This window comes from Rattus norvegicus, chromosome 5 (genome assembly GCF_021556685.1).
Source record: "Rattus norvegicus strain SHRSP/BbbUtx chromosome 5, alternate assembly SHRSP_T2T, whole genome shotgun sequence".
NCBI classification, from domain to species: Eukaryota; Metazoa; Chordata; class Mammalia; order Rodentia; family Muridae; genus Rattus; species Rattus norvegicus.
Window position 1 is genome coordinate 45,031,715 of NC_141538.1, and position 24,611 is coordinate 45,056,325.

The following is a 24,611-nucleotide window of genomic DNA, read 5'->3' on the forward strand; positions in this document are numbered from 1 at the left end:
TGTTATCTCTTTGCAGTGAAACCAAAAGAAGAGAACTACATGAACGCATTACCACCTGAACAACAAAATTAACCGGAAACAACAATCACTATTGCTTAATATCTCTTGACATCACTGGACTCAATTCCCCAATAAAGAGATATAGACTAACAGACTGGATACAAAAGGAGGACTCAGCATTTTGCTACATACAGGAAATGCATGTCATTGACAAAGACAGATACTACCTCAGAATAAAAGGCTGGAAAACAAATTTGCAAGCAAATGTTCCCAAGAAACAAGCTCGAATAGCCATTCTAATATCTAATAAAATTGACTTTCAACCAAACATTCTCAGAAAGATAGAGAAGGACATTTCATGTTCATCAAAAGAAAAATCCACCAAGATGAACTCTCAATCCTAAATATTTATGCTCCAAATGCAATGGCAACTACATTCATAAAAGAAAGCTTACTAAAACTGATGTCGCGCATTGCATCTTATACAATAAGAGTAGGAAATTTGAGCACGCCACTCTCATCAATTGACAGATCATGGAAACAGACATAGAGAAACTAATATAAGTTATGAACCAAATGTACTTAACAGATAGTTGTAGAACATTTTATCCTAAAACAAAAGAATTTACCTTCTTCTCAGCACCTCATGGTACCTTCTCGAAAATTGACCATATAGTCAGATACACAACAGGCCTCAACAGATACAAGATTAAAATAATCCCATACATCCTATCAGATCACCATGGACTAATTCTGGTCTTCAATAACCACAATAAGGACAGAAAGCCCACATATACATGGAAGTTGAATAATGCTCTACTCAAGGATAACTTGGTCAAGGAAGAAATAAAAAAAATTAAAGACTTCTTAGAATTTAATGAAAAGGAAGGCAAACATACCCAAACTTATGGGACACAATGGAAACATTGCTAAGAGAAAAACTCATAGCTCTGAGTGCCTCCAAAAAGAAAAGAGAGCAAACATTAGCAACTTCACAGCAAACCTAAAAGTTCTAGACCAAAACGAAGCATGTACACACAAGAGGTATAGGACACAGGAAATAATCAAACTTAGGGTAGAAATCAACCAAGTAGAAACAGAAAGGACTATACAAAGATTCAACAAAACCAGGAGCTGGTTCTTGGAGAAAATTAACAAGACAGATAAACCCTTAGTCAAAATGAGCAGAAGACACAGGGACAGTATTTAAATTAATAACACCAGAAATTAAAGGGAGACATAACAACAGAAACAGAGAAAATTTAAAAAATCAATAGACCGGCCGCCACAGAGAGCCCGTGGGCAGCGCCCCGAGAGCAAATTTGAGCCTCGGGACCACAGGTAAGACCAACTTGTCTGATGCAAGAGAGCTGCCTGGTGAGATCGGGACACACAGAGGCAGAGTTCATCTAGGACCGGGAACGTCCTGGGTTTGCCGGAGGTCCCACGACCGCGGATCCCGGCCCGCAGCAGCTATCTGCTCCCAGACCCCTTGGGAAAGAGGCCTCACCGCCTGGTCAGGTGGGTACTTCTGAGGCTGCAGAGCAGAAGATACCACCAAAACTGCCCACCCCTGCCCACATCCCTGGCCCAAGAGGAAACTGTATAAGGCCTCTGGGCTCCCGTGGGGGAGGGCCCAGGAGCGGCAGGACCCCTGCCTGAGACACCGCCGGAACCTGAAGGAAACAGACCGGATAAACAGTTCTCTGCACCCAAATCCCGTGGGAGGGAGAGCTAAACCTTCAGAGAGGCAGACAAGCCTGGGAAAGCAGAAGAGACTGCTCTCTGTGCACACATCTCAGACGCCAGAGGAAAACACCAAAGGCCATCTGGAACCCTGGTGCACTGAAGCTCCCGGAAGGGGCGGCACAGGTCTTCCTGGTTGCTGCCTCTGCAGAGAGCCCGTGGGCAGCACCCCATGAGCAAACTTGAGCCTCGGGACCACAGGTAAGACCAACTTTTCTGCAACAAGAAAGCTGCCTGGTGAACTCAAGACACAGGTCCACAGGAACAGCTGAAGACCTGTAGAGAGGAAAAACTACACGCCCAAAAGCAGAACACTCTGTCCCCATAACTGACTGAAAGAGAGGAAAACAGGTCTACAACACTCCTGACACACAGGCTTATAGGACAGTCTAGCCACTGTCAGAAATAGCAGAACAAAATAACACTAGAGATAAGCTGATGGCGAGAGGCAAGCGCAGGAAACCAAGCAACAGAAACCAAGACTACATGACATCATCTGGGGCCCAATTCTCCCACCAAAACAAACATGAAATATCCAAACACACCAGAAAAGCAAGATCTAGTTTCAAAATCATATTTGATCATGTTGCTGGAGGACTTCAAGAAAGACGTGAAGAACTCCCTTAGAGAACAAGTAGAAGCCTACAGAGAGGAATCGCAAAAATCCCTGAAAGAATTCCAGGAAAACATAATCAAACAGTTGAAGGAATTAAAAATGGAAATAGAAGCAATCAAGAAAGAACACATGGAAACAACACTGGATATAGAAAACCAAAAGAAGAGACAAGGAGCTGTAGATTCAAGCTTCACCAACAGAATACAAGAGATGGACGAGAGAATCTCAGGAGCAGAAGATTCCATAGAAATCATTGACTCAACTGTCAAAGATAATGTAAAGCAGAAAAAGCTACTGGTCCAAAACATACAGGAAATCCAGGACTCAATGAGAAGATCAAACCTAAGGATAATAGGTATAGAAGAGAGTGAAGACTCCCAGCTCAAGGGACCAGTAAATATCTTCAACAAAATCATAGAAGAAAACTTCCCTAACCTAAAAAAAGAGATACCCATAGGCATACAAGAAGCCTACAGAACTCCAAATAGAAAGGACCAGAAAAGAAACACCTCCCGTCACATAATAGTCAAAACACCAAACGCACAAAATAAAGAAAGAATATTAAAAGCAGTAAGGGAAAAAGGTCAAGTAACATATAGAGGCAGACCTATCAGAATCACACCAGACTTCTTGCCAGAAACTATGAAGGCCAGAAGAACCTGGACTGATGTCATACAGACCCTAAGAGAACACAAATGCCAGCCCAGGTTACTGTATCCTGAAAAACTCTCAATTAACATAGATGGAGAAACCAAGATATTCCATGACTAAAACAAATTTACACAATATCTTTCTACAAATCCAGCACTACAAAGGATAATAAATGGTAAAGCCCAACATAAGGAGGCAAGCTATACCCTAGAAGAAGCAAGAAACTAATCGTCTTGGCAACAAAACAAAGAGAAGAAAAGCACACAAACATAACCTCACATCCAAATATGAATATAACAGGAAGCAATAATCACTATTCCTTAATATCTCTCAATATCAATGGCCTCAACTCCCCAATAAAAAGACATAGATTAACAAACTGGATATGCAACGAGGACCCTGAATGCTGCTGCCTACAGGAAACACACCTCAGAGACAAAGACAGACACTACCTCAGAGTGAAAGGCTGGAAAACAACTTTCCAAGCAAATGGTCAGAAGAAGCAAGCTGGAGTAGCCATTCTAATATCAAATAAAATCAATTTAAAACTAAAAGTCATCAAAAAAGATAAGGAAGGACACTTCATATTCATCAAAGGAAAAATCCACAAAGATGAGCTCTCAATCCTAAATATCTATGCCCCAAATACAAGGGCACCTACATACGTAAAAGAAACCTTACTAAAGCTCAAAACACACATTGCACCTCACACAATAATAGTGGGAGATTTCAACACCCCACTCTCATCAATGGACAGATCATGGAAACAGAAATTAAACAGAGATGTAGACAGACTAAGAGAAGTCATGAGCCAAATGGACTTAACTGATATTTATAGAACATACTATCCTAAAGCAAAAGGATATACCTTCTTCTCAGCTCCTCATGGTACTTTCTCCAAAATTGACCATATAATTGGTCAAAAAACCGGCCTCAACAGGTCCAAAAAGATAGAAATAATCCCATGCGTGCTATCGGACCAACACGGCCTAAAACTGGTCTTCAATAACAATCAAGGAAGAATGCCCACATATACTTGGAAATTGAACAATGCTCTACTCAATGATAACCTGGTCAAGGAAGAAATAAAGAAAGAAATTAAAAACTTTTTAGAATTTAATGAAAATGAAGGTACAATATGCCCAAACTTATGGGACACAATGAAAGCTGTGCTAAGAGGAAAACTCATAGCGCTGAGTGCCTGCAGAAAGAAACAGAAAAGAGCATATGTCAGCAGCTTGACAGCACACCTAAAAGCTCTAGAACAAAAAGAAGCAAATACACCCAGGAGGAGTAGAAGGCAGGAAATAATCAAACTCAGAGCTGAAATCAACCAAGTAGAAACAAAAAGGACCATAGAAAGAATCAACAGAACCAAAAGTTGGTTCTTTGAGAAAATCAACAAGATAGATAAACCCTTAGCCAGACTAATGAGAGGACACAGAGAGTGCATCCAAATTAACAAAATCAGAAATGAAAAGGGAGACATAACAACAGATTCAGAGGAAATTCAAAAAATCATCAAATCTTACTATAAAAACCTATATTCAACAAAACTTGAAAATCTTCAGGAAATGGACAATTTCCTAGACAGATACCAGGTGCCGAAGTTAAATCAGGAACAGATAAACCAGTTAAACAACCCCATTACTCCTAAGGAAATAGAAGCAGTCATTAAAGGTCTCCCAACCAAAAAGAGCCCAGGTCCAGACGGGTTTAGTGCAGAATTCTATCAAACCTTCATAGAAGACCTCATACCAATATTATCCAAACTATTCCACAAAATTGAAACAGATGGATCACTACCAAATACCTTCTACGAAGCCACAATTACTCTTACACCTAAACCACAACAAAGAAAGAGAACTTCAGACCAATTTCCCTTATGAATATCGACGCAAAAATACTCAACAAAATTCTGGCAAACCGAATCCAAGAGCACATCAAAACAATTATCCACCATGACCAAGTAGGCTTCATCCCAGGCATGCAGGGATGGTTTAATATACGGAAAACCATCAACGTGATCTATTATATAAACAAACTGAAAGAACAAAACCACATGATCATTTCATTAAACGCTGAGAAAGCATTTGACAAAATTCAACACCCCTTCATGATAAAAGTCGTGGAAAGAATAGGAATTCAAGGCCCATACCTGAATATAGTAAAAGCCATATACAGCAAACCAGTTGCTAACATTAAACTAAATGGAGAGAAACTTGAAGCAATCCCACTAAAATCAGGGACTAGACAAGGCTGCCCACTCTCTCCCTACATATTCAATATAGTTCTTGAAGTTCTAGCCAGAGCAATCAGACAAAAATAGGAGGTCAAGGGGATACAGATTGGAAAAGAAGAAGTCAAAATATCACTATTTGCAGATGATATGATAGTATATTTAAGTGATCCGAAAAGTTCCACCAGAGAACTACTAAAGCTGATAGACAACTTCAGCAAAGTGGCTGGGTATAAAATTAACTCAAATTAATCAGTTGCCTTCCTCTATACAAAAGAGAAACAAGCGGAGAAAGAAATTAGGGAAATGACACCCTTCATAATAGGCCCAAATAATATAAAGTACCTCGGTGTGACTTTAACAAAGCAAGTAAAAGATCTGTACAATAAGAACTTCAAGACACTGAAGAAGGAAATTGAAGACCTCAGAAGATGGAAAGATCTCCCATGCTCATGGATTGGCAGGATTAATATAGTAAAAATGGCTATTTTACCAAAAGCAATCTACAGATTCAATGCAATCCCCATCAAAATACCAATCCAATTCTTCAAAGAGTTAGACAGAACAATTTGCAAATTCATCTGGAATAACAAAAAACCCAGGATAGCTAAAGCTATCCTCAACAATAAAAGGACTTCAGGGGGAATCACTATCCCTGAACTCAAGCAGTATTACAGAGCAATAGTGATAAAAACTGCATGGTATTGGTACAGAGACAGACAGATAGACCAATGGAATAGAATTGAATACCCATAAATGAACCCACACACCTATGGTCACTTGATTCTTGACAAAGGAGCCAAAACCATCCAATGGAAAAAAGATAGCATTTTCAGCAAATGGTGCTGGTTCAACTGGAGGTCAACATGTAGAAGAATGCAGATCGATCCATGCTTATCACCCTGTACAAAGCTTAAGTCCAAGTGGATCGAGGACCTCCACATCAAACCAGACACACTCAAACTAATAGAAGAAAAACTAGGGAAACATCTGGAACACATGGGCACTGGAAAAAATTTCCTAAACAAAACACCAATGGCTTACGCTCTAAGATCAAGAATCGACAAATGGGATCTCATAAAACTGCAAAGCTTCTGTAAGGCAAAGGACACTGTGCTTAGGACAAAACGGCAACAAACAGATTGGGAAAATATCTTTACCAATCCTACAACAGATAGAGGCCTTATATCCAAAATATACAAAGAACTCAAGAAGTTAGACCGCAGGGAAACAAATAACCCTATTAAAAAATGGGGTTCAGAGCTAAACAAAGAATTCACAGCTGAGGAATGCCGAATGGCTGAGAAACACCTAAAGAAATGTTCAACATCTTTAGTCATAAGGGAAATGCAAATCAAAACAACCCTGAGATTTCACCTCACACCAGTGAGAATGGCTATGATCAAAAACTCAGGGGACAACAGATGCTGGCGAGGATGTGGAGAAAGAGGAACACTCCTCCATTGTTGGTGGGATTGCAGACTGGTACAACCATTCTGGAAATCAGTCTGGAGGATCCTCAGAAAATTGGACATTGAACTGCCTGAGGATCCAGCTATACCTCTCTTGGGCATATACCCAAAAGATGCCCCAACATATAAAAAAGACACGTGCTCCACTATGTTCATTGCAGCCTTATTTATAATAGCCAGAAGCTGGAAAGAACCCAGATGCCCTTCAACAGAGGAATGGATACAGAAAATGTGGTACATCTACACAATGGAATATTACTCAGCTATCAAAACAACGACTTTATGAAATTCGTAGGCAAATGGTTGGAAATGGAAAACATCATCCTGAGTGAGCTAACCCAATCACAGAAAGACATACATGGTATGCACTCATTGATAAGTGGCTATTAGCCCAAATGCTTGAACTACCCTAGATGCCTAGAACAAATGAAACTCAAGACGGATGATCAAAATGTGAATGCTTCACTCCTTCTTTAAAAGGGGAACAAGAATACCCTTGGCAGGGAAGAGAGAGGCAAAGATTAAAACAGAGACTGAAGGAACACCCATTCAGAGCCTGCCCCACATGTGGCCCATACATATACAGCAACCCAATTAGACAAGATGGATGAAGCAAAGAAGTGCAGACCGACAGGAGCCGGATGTAGATCGCTCCTGAGAGACACAGCCAGAATACAGCAAATACAGAGGCGAATGCCAACAGCAAACCACTGAACTGAGAATAGGACCCCCGTTGAAGGAATCAGAGAAAGAACTGGAAGATCTTGAAAGGGCTCGAGTCCCCATATGTACAACAATGCTAAGCAACCAGAGCTTCCAGGGACTAAGCCACTACCTAAAGACTATACATGGATTGACCCTGGACTTGACCTCATAGGTAGCAATGAATATCCTAGTAAGAGCACCAGTGGAAGGAGAAGCCCTGGGTCCTGCTAAGACTGAACCCCCAGTGAACTAAACTGGTAGGGGGAGGGCGGCAATGGGGGAGGGTCGGGAGGGGAACACCCATAAGGAAGGGGAGGGGGGAGGGGGATGTTTCCCGGATACCGGGAAAGTGAATAACACTCGAAATGTATATAAGAAATACTCAAGTTAATAAAAAAAAAAGAAAGAAAAAATGTTTTCTACATTAAGATGTTCTATAAAATGACTCTCAACATCTCTTGGGAAAATAGCTATTACATCCTTAGGGTGATGAAATGATTCTCATCCCTGTGAGAGTTTAAATTTGTTGAGGAGGTTATATGCAGTAGAAAATGGGAGCAGAGTCATTTCCCTTAATTTTCTTTTGTGTTTCTAATTAGGTATCATAAAATGCAAAGAAGACCAGACATAGGAAGTAATAAATGGGAAATGTCATATATCTTCACCGTGTTTCAAATGTATATTGACCCACTTTGCCTTCAGAATAAATGAGCTTGGAAAATAAAAAAAAAAATCAATAGACCTTACTACAAAAGGCTATATTCAATAAAACTGGAAAATCTTGAAGAAACAGATAATTTTCTAGACAGATACCAAAGTTAAATCAGGATCAGATAAACCATCTAAACAGTCCCATGACACCTAAAGAAATAGAAGCAGTCATTAAAAGTCTCCCAACAACAACAACAACAACAACAACAACAACAACAACAACAAATCCCAGGACCCAATGGATTTAGCTCAGAATCCTGTCATACCAATACTCTTCAAACTATTCCACAAAATAGAAACAGAAGGAACACAACCAAATTCCTTCTGTGAAGCCACAATTACACTTATATGTAAACCACAAAAAGACCCTACAAAGAGAACTTCGGACTAATTTCCTTTATGAGTATCCATCCAAATATACTTAACAAAATTCTTGCAAACCAAATCCAAGAACACATCAAAACGGTCATACATCTCATACATCATGATCAAGTAGCCCTCATCCTAGGAATGCAGGGATGGTTCAATATACAGAAATCCATCAACATAATCCACTATGTAAATAAACTCAAAGAAAACAAAACCACATGATCATCTCATTAGACGCTGAGAAAACATTTGCCAAAATTTAACACCTCTTTGTGTTAACAGTCTTGGAAAGATCACGAATTCAAGGCCCATTCATAAACATAGTAAAAGTAATATACAGCAAACCATTAGCCATCATCAAACTTAATGGACAGAAACTTAAAGCAATCCCAGTAAAATCAGGGACTACACAAGGCTACCCACTCTCTCCCTAATTATTCAATATAGTACTCAAATTCCCAGACAGAGCAGTCAGACAAAGAAAGGAGTCAAACAGACACAAATTGGAAAGGAGGAATTTAAAATATCACTATTTGCAGATGGTATGATAGTATACATAAGTGACTTCAAAAGTTCCACTAGAGAACTACTAAACCTGATAAACAAATTCAGCAAAATGTTTGGATTAAAAATTAACCCAATCAAATCAGTAGCCTTCCTCTAAATGGGCTGAGAAAGAAATCAGGGAAAGGACAGCCTTCGCAATAGTCACAAACAATATAAAATACATTGGGGTGACTCTAAAGAAGTAAGTGAAAGATCCATATGAGAAAAACTTCAAGTCTCTGAAGAAAGAAATTGAAGAAGACCTCAGGAGATGGAAAGACCTCCCATTCTCATGGATGGGCAGGATTGATATCATAAAAATATCCATTTTACCAAAAGCATTCTACAGATTCAATGCAATCCCCATCAAAATTTCAACTCAATTCTTCTTAGAGTTATGAAGAGCAATTTGTAAATTCATTTGGAATGACAAAAAACCCAGGATAGTGAAAACTATCCTCAACAGTAAAATAACTTTTGGGGAAATCAGCATCCCTTACTTCAAACTGTATTACAGAGCAATAGTGATAAAAAAAACTGTTTGGTATTCATACAGAGACTGGCAGTTAGTTCAGTGGAATAGATTGAAGATCTAGAAATGATCCCATATACCTATGGTGAATAGGTCTTTGACAATCGAACTAATCCAGATACATTGAAGCTAACAGAAGAGAAATTGGGGAGTAGACTGGAACATGTAGACACTGGAGAAAATTTCTTCAACAGAACACCATTGGCATAGGTCAAGTATTGACAAATGGGCCTTCATGAAATTGCAAAGCATCCTAAGGCAAAGGACATAGTCAATAGGAGACAACAGCAGCCAACAGATTGGGAAAAGATCTTTACAAATACTATATCAAATAGAGGACTACTATCCAGTATATAGAATGAACCTTCTTGAGAAGTTAGATTCCAAAGAATCAAATAACCCTATTAAAAATGGGGTACAGAGATAAACAAAGAATTCTTAACTGAAGAATATTGAATGGCCGAGAAGCACCTAAAGAAGTGTCCAACAACCTTAGTAATCAGGGAAATGCATATCAAAACAACCCTTTTTTTATTTCATTCGATATCTTATTTATTCACATTTCAAATGTTATCCCCTTCCCCAGTTTTCTCTCCTGAAACACCCTATCTCAACCTCCCTCTCCCTGTTTCTATGAGGGTGCTACACCATCCACCCAACCACTCCCTCCCTCTCTCCACTGAGCCCTGGCATTACCCTACACTGGGGCATCGAGCCTTCACAGGACAAAGGGCCTCTCCTCCCATTGATGCCAGACAAGGTCATCTGCTACATATGCAGCTGGAGCCCTGGGTCCTTCCATGTGTACTCTGATTGGTGGTTTAGTCCCTGGGAGTTCGGGGGGGTATGGTTGATTGATATTGATGTTCATCCTATGGAGTTGAAAATCCTTTCAACTTCTTCAGTCCTTGCTCTAATTCTTCCTTTGGGGACCCAGTTCTCAGTTCAATGGTTGGCTGTGAGCATCTGCCTCTGTTTTTGTCAAGTTCTGCCAGAGCCTTGTAGGAGACAGCTACATTAGGCTCCTGTTTCCAAGCACTTCTTGGCATCCACAATATTCTCTGGGTTTGGTGTATCTATATTGGATGGATCCCCAGTTTGGGCAGTCCAGAGCTTCCCTCAGTCTCTGCTCCACACTTTGTCTCTGTATTTCCTTCATTGAATATTTTGTTCCCCCTTCTAAGAAGGACTGGAGCATCCAAATTTTGGTCTTTTTTCCTCTTGAGCTTTAGGTGGTCTGTGGATTTCATCTTAGGAATTCTGAGCTTGGGTTATTTAGGTTGTTAGTTTCTAACTTCTTGAGTTTTTAATAAATTTGGGATATTACTCCTCTGTGAGATATAGAGTTGGTGAGGATACTTTCCCAATCTGTAGATTCTACACGTGTCCTATTGTCACTGACCCTTGCCTTACAGATGCTTTGCAGTCTCAGGAGGTACTATTTATCTATTGTTGGTCTTAAAGACTGAGGTATTTGTGTTATTTTCAGGAAATTGTCTCCTGTACCAATGTGTAATCAAGGGTATTTTTCACTTTCTCTCCTATGAGATTTAAAGTATCCAGTTTTATATTGAAGTACTTGACACAACTGGGCTTGAGTTTCATGTAGGGTGATTAGTAGGGATCTATTTCTATACTGGACTTCCAGGAAGTTCAGCAGTATTTGCTGAAGATATGTTCATTGTTTCATTGGATTGTTTTGTCTTTTTTGTCAAAAAAATCCAAATTTCCAAGAGTGCGGGTTTATTTTGGGGTCTTCAATTTGATTCCATGGATCAACATGTCTTTTTCTGTACCAATACCATGTAGTTTTTATTATTATTTTTTTGTAGTACAGTTTGAGGTCAGGGATGGTGACACTTCCTGAAGTTTTTTTTATAGTTTGAGGTTTTTCGCTATCCTGGGTTTTTTGTTTTACATATGAAGTAGATAATTGTGCTTTCAAGGTCTACAAAAAGTTGTGTAGGAATTTTGATGGGTATTACACTGAATCTGTAGATTGCTTTTCATAAGTTGGCAACTTTTCACTATGTTAATCCTACCATGAGCGTGGGAACTCTTTCTGTCTTCAGATATCTTCTTCAGTTTCATTCTTCAGGGACTCAAATTTCTTGTCATAAAGACCTTTCCCTTGCTTCGTTAGACTTACACCAAGATATTTTACATTTTTTGCTGCCAGCAAGCCTAGATTATGTATATTACATAGTGAAGAATGTTAATATGGACTGCAGATATCAACATGGGTTCCTGGGAGTCACAGCAACCTAGATGACAGACTTCCAAATGGCTTCTGGCAGCAACACAGACTACCCAATGACAACATGGCTTCCAGATACATTTACCTGATAGCTGAAAATGCTGGACATTTTTTGAGTGTTTTACAACTATATGTGTTTTATATTTCCACACTTTCTATTCAGTACTATACCCTTTTTAGAACTGAGTTATTTATTTCCTTTACCATTTATAGGATTGGTAAATGGTAAAGATTTAGTCTATAGTTTTTCTTGAGCAATAGCATTCTTTGCTATGCAGAATACTTTTAGCTTCATATATTCCCATTTACTATTTGTTGGCTTTAACTACTTGTACTTTGTGACTAGTTCAAAATCATTTGTTGAACAAATGGGTTCCATCCTTATCCCCACTTGTTCTTCTATCCCATTTTTGTTTTAACGTGTGATGGAAGTTTTGTGCAGGGCAATAGATATGAATCTATTTGAATTTTTTATAAAGAAAAATCCAGTTTGACCAGTACTGTTTGTTTAAGTTGCTATATATTCTCCAGTGTGAGTCTCTAGCTTCTTTGTCAAAAATATGGTGTCTATAGGTATGTGGAATTATATCTGGATCTTCAACTCTATTTCAATAATCACTGCATCTGTTTTTATGTCAATACCAATTAGTTTTTATTACTATAGCTCTGTAATACAACTCGACATCTGGAATGCTGATACCTCCTGTGGTTCTCTTAATGATCAGGTTTGTTTTAGCTACCCCAGCTTTGTCTTTGTTTCTGTCGTTCTATATACTTTTTTAATTGCTGAGAAGCTTGTGTTGGAATTTTGATGGAGATTGTAGAGAATCTGCAGATTGCTTTAGGAAGGATGGTCATTTTTACAGTATCAATCCTTCTGATCCACAAACATGGGAGATTATTTCATCTTTTGCTTTTCATTTTTTATTTAATATCACAAAGTTTTAATTATACAGTTGGTTACAATTTTTTTATTTTAATTTTTACTTGCTTGATTAGAGTTGTCTCAGATATTTTTCTTTCAGGGTAATTTGAGGTGCCATTGTTCTGATTTCTTTCTCAGTTTGTCATTTGTGTATAATATAGAAGAGCTACTGAGATTTGTATCTTATTCTGTTCCTGACTACTTGGCTGAAAGTGTTTAACACCTGTAGAAGTTTCCTCATGCAGTCTTTGAGATCTTTTATGTATAAAATTTTTTCATGTGTAAGAGTACTTTAACTTAATTCTTTTCTCTTTTACTCACATTATTCTTCAATTCTCGTATTACTCTGTCTCGGGCATCAAGTACTATATTAAATAATTATGAAGAGAGCAAACATCCTTATCTTGTTTCGTATTTTCTAGGAATATTTTGTGTTTCTCATCATTTAGAATGTTGTTGACTGTGTGTTTGCTGTAAATAACCATTACTTGCTATATTTTATTCCTAGTTTCTGCAGGACTTTTATTATCAGAAAGTGTTGGATTTCTCTGAAGGCCTTTTCTGTATCTAATGAGATGATTGTGTACTTTTAATATTCAATCTGTTTGTGTGGTGGTTTATATTTATTTAAACATTTTGAACCACTAAAGGTAAATCCAACTTGATCACAGGAGACATCTTTTTTTGATATTTGTTAAAATTAGTTTGCAAATATTTTATTGGGAATTTTTGCTTTTATGTTCATAAGAGATATTGGCTTATATGTTGTTGGTTGGGTAATCATATGGTCTTCATATTAGGGTAATTGAGCTTGATAAAAAGCATGAGGCATTTCATCCAGATTTTGCAGTTTTGTAGAGTATAGACTTTTGTAGTGGGATCTGATGATTTTTTTAATTTTCTCAGATTCTCTTGTTATGTCTCCCTTTTTCATTTCTGATTTTGTTAATTTGGATACACTCTCTATGCCCTCTGAAAACACATATGGTACATACTCGCTGATAAGTGGATATTAGTGCAGAAGCTTAGATTACTCAAGATGCAATCCATAGACCACATGAAGGTCAGGAAGAAGGACAAGCAAAGTGAGGATGCTTCAGCCCTTAAAAAGGGGAGCAAAAATATTCATAGAAGAAGATGTGGAGACAAAGTTTGGAGCAGAGACTGGCCATTCAGAGTGTGCCCCACCTGGGGATCCAGCCCATATACATACAGCCACCAGATTCAGACAATATTGCTGATGCCAAGGAGTACATGCTGACAGGAGCCTAATATAGTGGTCTCCTGAGAGGCTCTGTCAGAGCATGACAAATATAGAGACAGAAGCTCACAGCCAACTATTGAACTGAGAACTGGGTCCACACTGAGGAGTTAGAGAAAGGATTGAAGGAGCTCAAGGGGCTTGCAACCCCATAAGAACAACAATACCAACCAACCAGTGCTCCCAGGGACTATACTGCCATACAAAAAGTACACATGGATAGATCCATGGCTGCAGCTGCATATGTAGCAGAGGATGGCATTTTTGGCCATGAATGGAAGGAGAAGACCTTGGTCCTGCCGAAGCTGGACGCCCCCCAGTATAGCGGAATGTCAGGGCAGGGAGGTGGGAAGGGGTTGTAAATGTGTGGGGGCTTACCCTCATAGAATAAGGGGGAGAGGGCATGGGATACAGGTTTATGGATGTGAAACCGGTAAATGGGTTAACATTTGAAATGTAAATAAAAAATCCAATGCAAAAAAAACATAAGGCAATGATCTTTCCATTTCTTCATTGTAAAATACTTTCATTAGTTAGTTCAAGTTCTTTATAAGGTTTGATAGAAATATCTGTCAAATCCACCCGGTCTTTGATTTTTGTTGTTGGGAGAGTTTAAATTTCTGTTTCTATTTTATTAGGCTTATAGGTATGTTTTAATTGTTCATTTAATATTGATTTAATTTTGGAAGCTATACTCCTCAAATGATTCATCCAGGTTTTCCAGCTTGGTGTAGCACAGGCTTTTAAAGTTGTATCCTTATGTTCTCTGAATTTACATTGAATCTACTGCAATGTCAGCCTTTTTATCTCTCTTTTTTTTTTAATTTGAATTTTATCTATGTATTGGTTAGTTGAGGTAAAGGCTTATTAATCTTGTTGAATTCTCAAAGAATCTACTCTTTCATTTAATTGACTCCTTGGATTACTGGTTTTTGTTTGTTCTTATTGAGTTGATTTCATTCCTATTGTTTCTTCTTGTACATTCTTTCTCCTCCTCCTCCTTCTCCTCCTCTTCCTCTTCCTCCTCTTCCTCCTCTTCCTCCCACTTTTCCACCTCCTCCTCCTCTTACTTTTCCTCCACCTCCTCCTCTTTCTCCACCTCCTCCTATTTCTCCACCTCCTCCTTTTCTTCCTCTTCTTCTAGAACTTTCAATTGTGCCATTTAGTTTCTGCCCATTTTTAAGGCACTTAATTGTATAAACTTGTATCTCTTAGAACTATCTCTCTATGTCCAACAGATTTGGCTATGTTGCATTTTCCTTGTCATACAGTTCTAAAAAGTTTTAATTTCCTTCTTAGCTTCTGTCTTTGCCAATTTTTATTCAGCTGTGAGTTGTTTAGCTTACACAATTTAAATACTTTCTGCTGTTTCTATTGTTGTTGATGTTCAGTGTTAATTCATGATAGGGTAAGGTATGTGATTTAACTTTTAAGATATCTGGGGAAACTTGCTTTGCTTTTAAATGTATGGGCAATATTGAATGAAATTCCATGGGTTGATGAGGAGTGCATATATTCCTTAGTGTTTGAGTGTAGTATTTTGTATAGGTCTGTTATTATCATTTATTTTATGAAATGATTTAACTTTGTCATTTCTGTTTTGTCTGACAGACCTGTCTGCTAGCAAAAGTAGAACATTGAAGTCACCCAGTATCACTGTGTGAGTGTCAATATGTAAGTTTAGATTTAGGGATGTTTCTTTTATGAAATTGGATACATTTTTATTTTATGCATAAATGTTTGCAACTATAATACCATTTTGATATTTTAATAGTATGTAGTGCCCTTCAAATCTCTGCTGACAAGTTTTATTTTAAAGTCAATTCTACCAAGTACTAAAACAAATACGTTGCTTGCTCTTTGTTTCTATTTGCTTCCAATGACTGTTCTGTTGTTATATCCCAAAAGGATGTTTATTCTTTATTTTGAGGTATGTTTCTTGGATTCAGTAGAAAACAGATCCACTTTTCTCATCCAGTCTTTTAGTCTCTTTTTGTTGTTGTTGTTGTTTTTTTGTTTTGTTTTTTGTTTTTTTTTTTCTTTTTTTTTTCTTTTTCTTTTTTTTTTTTATTAACTTGAGTATTTCTTATATACATTTCGAGTGTTATTCCCTTTCCCGGTTTCTGGGCAAACATCCCCCCCTTCCCTATGGGTGTTCCCCTCCCAACCCTCCCCCCATTGCTACCCTCCCCCCAACAGTCTAGTTCACTGGTGGTTCAGTCTTACCAGGACCCAGGGCTTCCCCTTCCACTGGTGCTCTTACTAGGATATTCATTATCTATGATGTCAGAGTCCAGGGTCAGTCCATGTATAGTCTTTAGGTATTGGCTTAGTCCCTGGAAGCTCTGGTTGCTTGGCATTGTTGTACATATGGGGTCTCGAGCCCCTTCAAGCTCTTCCACTTCTTTCTCTGATTCCTTCAACGGGGGTCCTATTCTAAGTTCAGTGGTTTGCTACTGGCATTCACCTCTGTATTTGCTGTATTCTGGCTGTGTCTCTCGGGAGAGATCTACATCCGGCTCCTGTCTGTCTGCACTTCTTTGTTTCATTCATCTTGTCTAATTGGGTGGCTGTATATGTATGGGCCACATGTGGGGCAGGCTCTGAATGGGTGTTCCTTCAGTCTCTGTTTTAATCTTTGCCTCTCTCTTCCCTGCCAAGTGTATTCTTGTTCCCATTTTAAAGAAGGAGTGAAGCATTCACATTTTGATCTTCCGTCTTGAGTTTCATTTGTTCTAGGCATCTAGGGTAATTCAAGCATTTCGCTAATAGCCACTTATAAATGAGTGCATACCATGTATGTCTTTCTGTGATTGGGTTAGCTCACTCAGGATGATATTTTCCAGTTCCAAATATTTGCCTACGAATTTCATAAAGTCGTTGTTTTTGATAGCTGAGTAATATTCCATTGTGTAGATGTACCACATTTTCTGTATCCATTCCTCTGTTGAAGGGCATCTGGGTTCTTTCCAGCTTCTGGCTACTGTAAATAAGGCTGCGATGAACATAGTGGAGCACGTGTCTTTTTTATATGTTGGGGCATCTTTTGGGTATATGCCGAAGAGAGGTATAGCTGGATCCTCAGGCAGTTCAATGTCCAATTTTCTGAGGAATCTCCAGACTGATTTCCAGAATGGTTGTCCCAGTCCGCAATCCCACCAACAATGGAGGAGTGTTCCTCTTTCTCCGCATCCTCGCCAGCATCTGCTGTCACCTGAGTTTTTGATCTTAGCCATTCTCACGGGTGTGAGGTGAAATCTCAGGGTTGTTTTGATTTGCATTTCCCTTATGACTAAAGATGTTGAACATTTCTTTAGGTGTTTCTCAGCCATTCAGCATTCCTCAGCTGTGAATTCTTTGTTTAGCTCTGAACACCATTTTTTAATAGGGTTATTTGTCTCCCTGCGGTCTAACTTCTTGAGTTCTTTGTATATTTTGGATATAATGCCTCTATCTGTTGTAGGATTGGTAAAGACCTTTTCCCAATATGTTGGTTGCCTTTTTGTCCTAACCACAGTGTCCTTTGCCTTACAGAAGCTTTGCAGTTTTATGAGATCCCATTTGTCGATTCTTGATCTTAGAGCATAAGCAATTGGTGTTTTGTTCAGGAAATTTTTTCCAGTGCCCATGTGTTCCAGATGCTTCCTTAGTTTTTCTTCTATTAGGTTGAGTGTGTCTGGTATGATGTGGAGGTCCTCGATCCACTTGGACTTAAGCTTTGTACAGGGTGATAAGCATGGATCGATCTGCATTCTTCTACATGTTGACCTCCAGTTGAACCAGCACCATTTGCTGAAAATGCTATTTTTTTTCCATTGGATGGTTTTGGCTCCTTTGTCAAAAATCAAGTGACCATAGGTGTGTGGGTTCATTTCTGGGTCTTCAATTCTATTCCATTGGTCTATCTGTCTGTCTCTGTACCAATACCATGCAGTTTTTATCACTATTACTCTGTAATACTGCTTGAGGTCAGGGATAGTGATTCCCCCTGAAGTCCTTTTATTGTTGAGGATAGTTTTAGCTATCCTGGGTGTTTTATTATTCCAGATGAATTTGCAAATTGTTCTGTCTAACTCGATGAAGAATTGGATTGGTATTTTGATGGGGATTGCATTGAATCTGTAGATTGCTTTTGGTAAAATGGCCATTTTTACTATATTAATCCTGCCAATCCATGAGCATGGGAGATCGTTCCATCTTCTGAGGTCTTCTTCAATTTCTTTCTTCAGTGTCTTGAACTTCTTATTGGACAGATCTTTTACTTGCTTGGTTAAAGTCACACCGAGGTACTTTATATTATTTGGGTCTATTATGAAGGGTGTCGTTTCCTTAATTTCTTTCTCGGCTTGTTTCTCTTTTGTGTAGAGGAAGGCTACTGATTTATTTGAGTTAATTTTATATCCAGCCACTTTGCTGAAGTTGTTTATCAGCTTTAGTAGTTCTCTGAAGGAACTTTTGGGATCACTTAAATAAACTATCATATCATCTGCAAATAGTGATATTTTGACTTCTTTTTTTTCCAATCTGTATCCCCTTGACCTCCTTTTGTTGTCTGATTGCTCTGGCTAGAACTTCAAGAACTATATTGAATAAGTAGGGAGAGAGTGGGCAGCCTTGTCTAGTCCCTGATTTTAGTGGGATTGATTCAAGTTTCTCTCCATTTAGTTTAATGTTAGAAACTGGTTTGCTGTATATGGCTTTTACTATGTTTAGATATGGGCCTTGAATTCCTATTCTTTCCAGGACTTTTATCATGAAGGGTGTTGAATTTTGTCAAATGCTTTCTCAGCGTTTAATGAAATGATCATGTGGTTTTGTTCTTTCAGTTTGTTTATATAATGGATCACGTTGATGGTTTTCCGTATATTAAACCATCCCTGCATGCCTGGGATGAAGCCTACTTGATCATGGTGGATGATTGTTTTGATGTGCTCTTGGATTCGGTTTGCCAGAATTTTATTGAGTATTTTTGCGTCGATATTCATAAGGGAAATTGGTCTGAAGTTCTCTTTATTTGTTGGGTCTTTGTGTGGTTCAGGTATAAGAGTAATTGTGGCTTCATAGAAGGAATTCGGTAGTGCTCCATCTGTTTCAATTTTGTGGAATAGTTTGGATAATATTGGTATGAGGTCTTCTATGAAGGTTTGATAGAATTCTGCACTAAACCTGTCTGGACCTGGGCTCTTTTTGGTTGGGAGACCTTTAATGACTGCTTCTATTTCCATAGGAGTTATCGGGTAGTTTAACTGGTTTATCTGTTCTTGATTTAACTTTGGTACCTGGTATCTGTCTAGGAAATTATCCATTTCCTGTAGATTTTCAAGTTTTGTTGAATATAGGCTTTTATAGTAAGATCTGATGATTTTTTGAATTTCCTCTGAATCTGTAGTTATGTCTCCCTTTTCATTTCTGATTTTGTTAATTTGGACACACTCTCTGTGTCCTCTAGTTAGTCTGGCTAAGGATTTATCTATCTTGTTGATTTTCTCAAAGAACCAACTTTTGGTTCTGTTGATTCTTTCTATGGTCCTTTTTGTTTCTACTTGGTTGATTTCACCTCTGAGTTTGATTATTTCCTGCCTTCTACTCCTCCTGGGTGTATTTAATTCTTTTTGTTCTAGAGCTTTTAGGTATGCTGTCAAGCTGCTGACATATGCTCTTCCCTGTTTCTTTCTGCAGGCACTCAGCGCTATGAGTTTTCCTCTTAGCACAGCTTTCATTGTGTCCCATAAGTTTGGGTATGTTGTACCTTCATTTTCATTAAATTCTAAAAAGTTTTTAATTTCTTTCTCTATTTCTTCCTTGACCAGGTTATCATTGAGTAGAGCATTGTTCAATTTCCACGTATATGTGGGTATTCTTCCCTTATTGTTATTGAACACCAGTTTTAGGCCGTGGTGGTCTGATAGCACGCATGGGATTATTTCTATCTTTCTGTACCTGTTGAGGCCTGTTTTTTGACCAATTATATGGTCAATTTTGGAGAAAGTACCATGAGGAGCTGAGAAGAAGGTATATCCTTTTGCTTTAGGATAGAATGTTCTATAAATATCCGTTAAGTCCATTTGGCTCATGACTTCTCTTAGTCTGTCTACGTCTCTGTTTAATTTCTGTTTCCATGATCTGTCCATTGATGAGAGTGGGGTGTTGAAATCTCCTACTATTATTGTATGAGGTGCAATGTGTGTTTTGAGCTTTAGTAAGGTTTCTTTTACGTATGTAGGTGCCCTTGTATTTGCGGCATAGATATTTAGGATTGAGAGATCATGTTGGTGGATTTTTCCTTTGATGAATATGAAGTGTCCTTCCTTATCTTTTTTGATGACTTTTAGTTGAAAATTGATTTTATCTGATATTAGAATGGCTACTCCAGCTTGCTATTTCAGACCATTTGCTTGGAAATTTGTTTTCCACCCTTTCACTCTGAGGTACTGTCTGTCTTTGTCTCTGAGGTGTGTTTCCTGTAGGCAGGAGAATGCAGGGTCCTTGTTGCGTATCCAGTTTGTTAATCTATGTCTTTTTATTGGGGAGTTGAGGCCATTGATGTTGAGAGATATTAAGGAATAGTGATTATTGCTTCCTGTTATATTCATATTTGGATGTGAGGTTATGTTTGTGTGCTTTCATTCTCTTTGTTTTGTTGCCAAGACGATTAGTTTCTTGCTTCTTCTAGGGTATAGCTTGCCTCCTTATGTTGGGCTTTACCATTTATTATCCTTTGTAGTGCTGGATTTGTAGAAAGATATTGTGTAAATTTGGTTTTGTCATGGAATATCTTGGTTTCTCCATCTATGTTAATTGAGAGTTTTTCAGGATACAGTAACCTGGGCTGGCATTTGTGTTCTCTTAGGGTCTTTATAACATCAGTCCAGGATCTTCTGGCCTTCATAGTTCTGGCGAAAAGTCTGGTGTGATTCTGATAGGTCTGCCTTTATATGTTACTTGACTTTTACCCCTTACTGCTTTTAATATTCTTTCTTTATTTTGTGCGTTTGGTGTTTTGACTATTATGTGACAGGAGGTGTTTCTTTTCTGGTCTAATCTATTTGGAGTTCTGTAGGTTTCTTGTATGCCTATGGGTATCTCTTTTTTTAGGTTAGGGAAGTTTTCTTCTATGATTTTGTTGAAGATATTTACTGGTCCTTTGAGCTGGGAGTCTTCACTCTCTTCTATACCTATTATCCTTAGGTTTGATCTTCTCATTGAGTCCTGGATTTCATGTATGTTTTGGACCAGTAGCTTTTTCTGCTTTACATTATCTTTGACAGTTGAGTCAATGATTTCTATGGAATCTTCTGCTCCTGAGATTCTCTCTTCCATCTCTTGTATTCTGTTGATGAAGCTTGTATCTACAGCTCCTTGTCACTTCTTTTGGTTTTCTATATCCAGGGTTGTTTCCATGTGTTCTTTCTTGATTGCTTCTATTTCCATTTTTAATTCCTTCAACTGTTTGTTTGTGTTTTCCTGGAATTCTTTCAGGGATTTTTGTGATTCCACTCTGTAGGATTCTACTTGTTTATTAATGTTTTCCTTTGTTTCTCTAAGAGAGTTCTTCACGTCTTCTTGAAGTCCTCCAGCATCATGATCACATATGATTTTGAAACTAGATCATGCCTTTCTGGTGTGTTTGGATATTCCATGTTTGTTTTGGTGGGAAAATTGGGCTCCGATGATGCCATGTAGTCTTGGTTTCTGTTGCTTGGGTTCCTGTGCTTGCCTCTCGCCATCAGATTATCTCTAGTGTTACTTTGTTCTGCTATTTCTGCCAGTGGCTAGACTGTCCTATAAGCCTGTGTGTCAGGAGTGCTGTAGACCGGTTTTCCTGTTTTCTTTCAGCCAGTTATGGGGACAGAGTGTTCTGCTTTCCGGCGTGTAGTTTTTCCTCTCTACAGGTCTTCAGCTGTTCCTGTGGGCCTGTGTCTTGAGTTCACCAGGCAGGTCTCTTGCAGCAGAAAAGTTGGTCTTTCCTGTGGTCCCGAGGCTCAAGTTTGCTCATGGGGTGCTGCCTATGAGCTCTCTGCGGGGGCAGCAACCAGGAAGATCTGTGCCGCCCTTTCCGGGAGCTTCAGTGCACCAGGGTTCCAGATGTTGTTTGGTGTTTTCCTCTGGCGCCCGAGATGTGTGTGCAGAGTGCAGTCTCTTCTGGTTTCCCAGGCGTGTCTGCCTCTCTGAAGGTTTAGCTTTCCCTCCCACGGGATTTGGGTGCAGAGAACTGCTTATCCATTCTGTTTCCTTCAGGTTCAGGCGGTGTCTCAGGTGCAGTGGTCCTCCTGCTCCTGGGCCCTCCTCCACGGGAACCCAGAGGCCTTATACAGTTTCCTCTTGGGCCAGAGATGTGGGCATGGGTGGGCAGTGTTGGTGGTCTCTTCTGCTCTGCAGCCTCAGGAGTGCCCACCTGACCAGGTGGTGAGGTCTCTCTCCCACAGGGTCTGGGAGCAGGGAGCTGCTGTGGTCTGGGATCCGCGGGTGTGGGTCTCCCGGTAAACACAGGAGGTGCCCAGTCCTAGAGGAATTCTGCCTCTGTGTGTCCCGAGTTCACCAGTCAGGTCTCTTGCAGCAAAAAAGTTGGTCTTACCTGTGGTCCCGAGGCTCAAGTTTGCTCGCGAGGTGCTGCCCCCGAGCTCTCTGCAGCGGCAGCAACCAGGAAGATCTGTGCTGCTCTTTCCGGGAGCTTCTGTGCACCAGGGTTCCAGATGGCATTTGGTGTTTTCCTCTGGCGTCTGAGATGTGTTTGCAGAGTGAAGTCTCTTCTGGTTTCCCAGGCGTGTCTGCCTCTCTGAAGGTTTAGCTCTCCCTTCCACGGGATTTGGGTGCAGATAACTGTTTATCCCTTTAGTCTCTTTTTTATTGGGAAGTGAGATGATTAATCTTGAGAATTATTAATATGAAATTTTTATTAATTCCCATTATTTAATTTTGGTGGTTTACGTTTTTCCTTTTTTTTACTATGTTGTGCTTAACATTCTCATCAATTCTGAGGCTATCCTAGTATAGCTCTAGCAGGTTTCGATTCCTGATAGAAGATCTGTGGGTCCATGAAATATAAAAGAGTGGGGAATGGCTAGAATGAGAAGCTAAAAGGGATCATTAGGAAGACCTAAGAGGACTTTGAGATTGTGCCAAGAGAATTAGTCAGGAATCATATTAGACACAGCTTTTGTAAGTTCAAATAACATTTATAATAAAATTCTTGACATAGTTTCTAGTTAATTATAATTATTTGATTCTCTCTTTTTCTGTCTTTCTGCCAGCCTGAATTTAACCCTTCACCCTTTTTTTTTTCTCCTTTCCACCCTCCTTCCTTTTCTTGCTTCTTTCCTTCCTTTCTCAAAATATAATTTTATCTCATATAGTACACACCAACCAGAGTTTCCTCTCCTTTCTCTCCTCCCAGCTTTCTTCCAATTTCCTCATTTTTCTGGATATATACTTCCTCTGTCTTCTGTCATAAAGGAGTAGGTATCCAGGAGGCAACAATAAAACACTGAAAATAAGAAAGCAAGTAGGTAGATAAGGCAAAGTAAAGCCCTAGACTGACAAGACAACAGAAGGAGGAGGAGAAGGAAGAGGAGGAGGAGGAGGAGGAGGAGGAAGAGTTACAAGAGCAGGCAAATGAGTCAAAGACACATAAACACCACAGTTAAGGGTCCCAGAAAAAACACTAAGCTAACAGCTATAACATATATGCAGAGGTTGTGGTGAAGAAATCCCGTTGGCCATGTTACTGCCACAGTCACTGTGAGTCCATGTGTGCCCTGCTTAGTTGATTCACTGGGTCAAGTTCTCTCTGGTTTCCTTCATCCCCTTTGACTCCTACAATCTTTCTGCTTCTTGATCCTGGGCATCTCCTGCATTACAAGGAGAGGAACATGATGGAGACTTACAATTTAGTCTCTGTCTCTCTCTGTACAAGGTCTTTTTTTTGATCTCTACTTCCACTTTCATCTGCTGCCATAGGAAGACTCTCTGATGATAAGGTATTGATCATATTGGAGTTTCTGGGTCTTAGTTATCTATCAGGATGATTTTTTTTATTCTACATATTCACCTGCAAATTTGTTGATGCTATTTAAAAAACACTTGATAAACATTCTATTGTGTAAATGTACTACTTTTAGGTTTTTTTTTTTAAATCCAATTTTTGGTTGCAGAATATCTAGGTTCTTTCCAGTTTCCAGTGATTATGAACAAGGTTCAAAATGAACAAAGTTGAGAAAATTTCCTTATGGTTGAATGGATCATTCTTTTAATATATGCCCAAGAGTGATATAGTCATCTTGAGTTACTGATTACCAATTTTCTGAAAAAGAACCATGTTCATTTGCATGTACAAGTTTGAACATAAACCAGCAATAGAGAATTGTCGATTTCAAGTCTAGCATGGTAGTATAAGGGGCAGTGTGACACAGTTTCTGATCCTGGAGCCTTTCAAGGCTGCTGATCATCCATGTATATGGATGGCTGCTGTTGGCCTGAAATTCACCTGATGTCTCATACACATGTTTTGCTTTCAATCTTTCTTCCCCATTACGCAGACTTAATCACTCCATCATAAATTAAACAGATGTGGTTCTCAAGAAT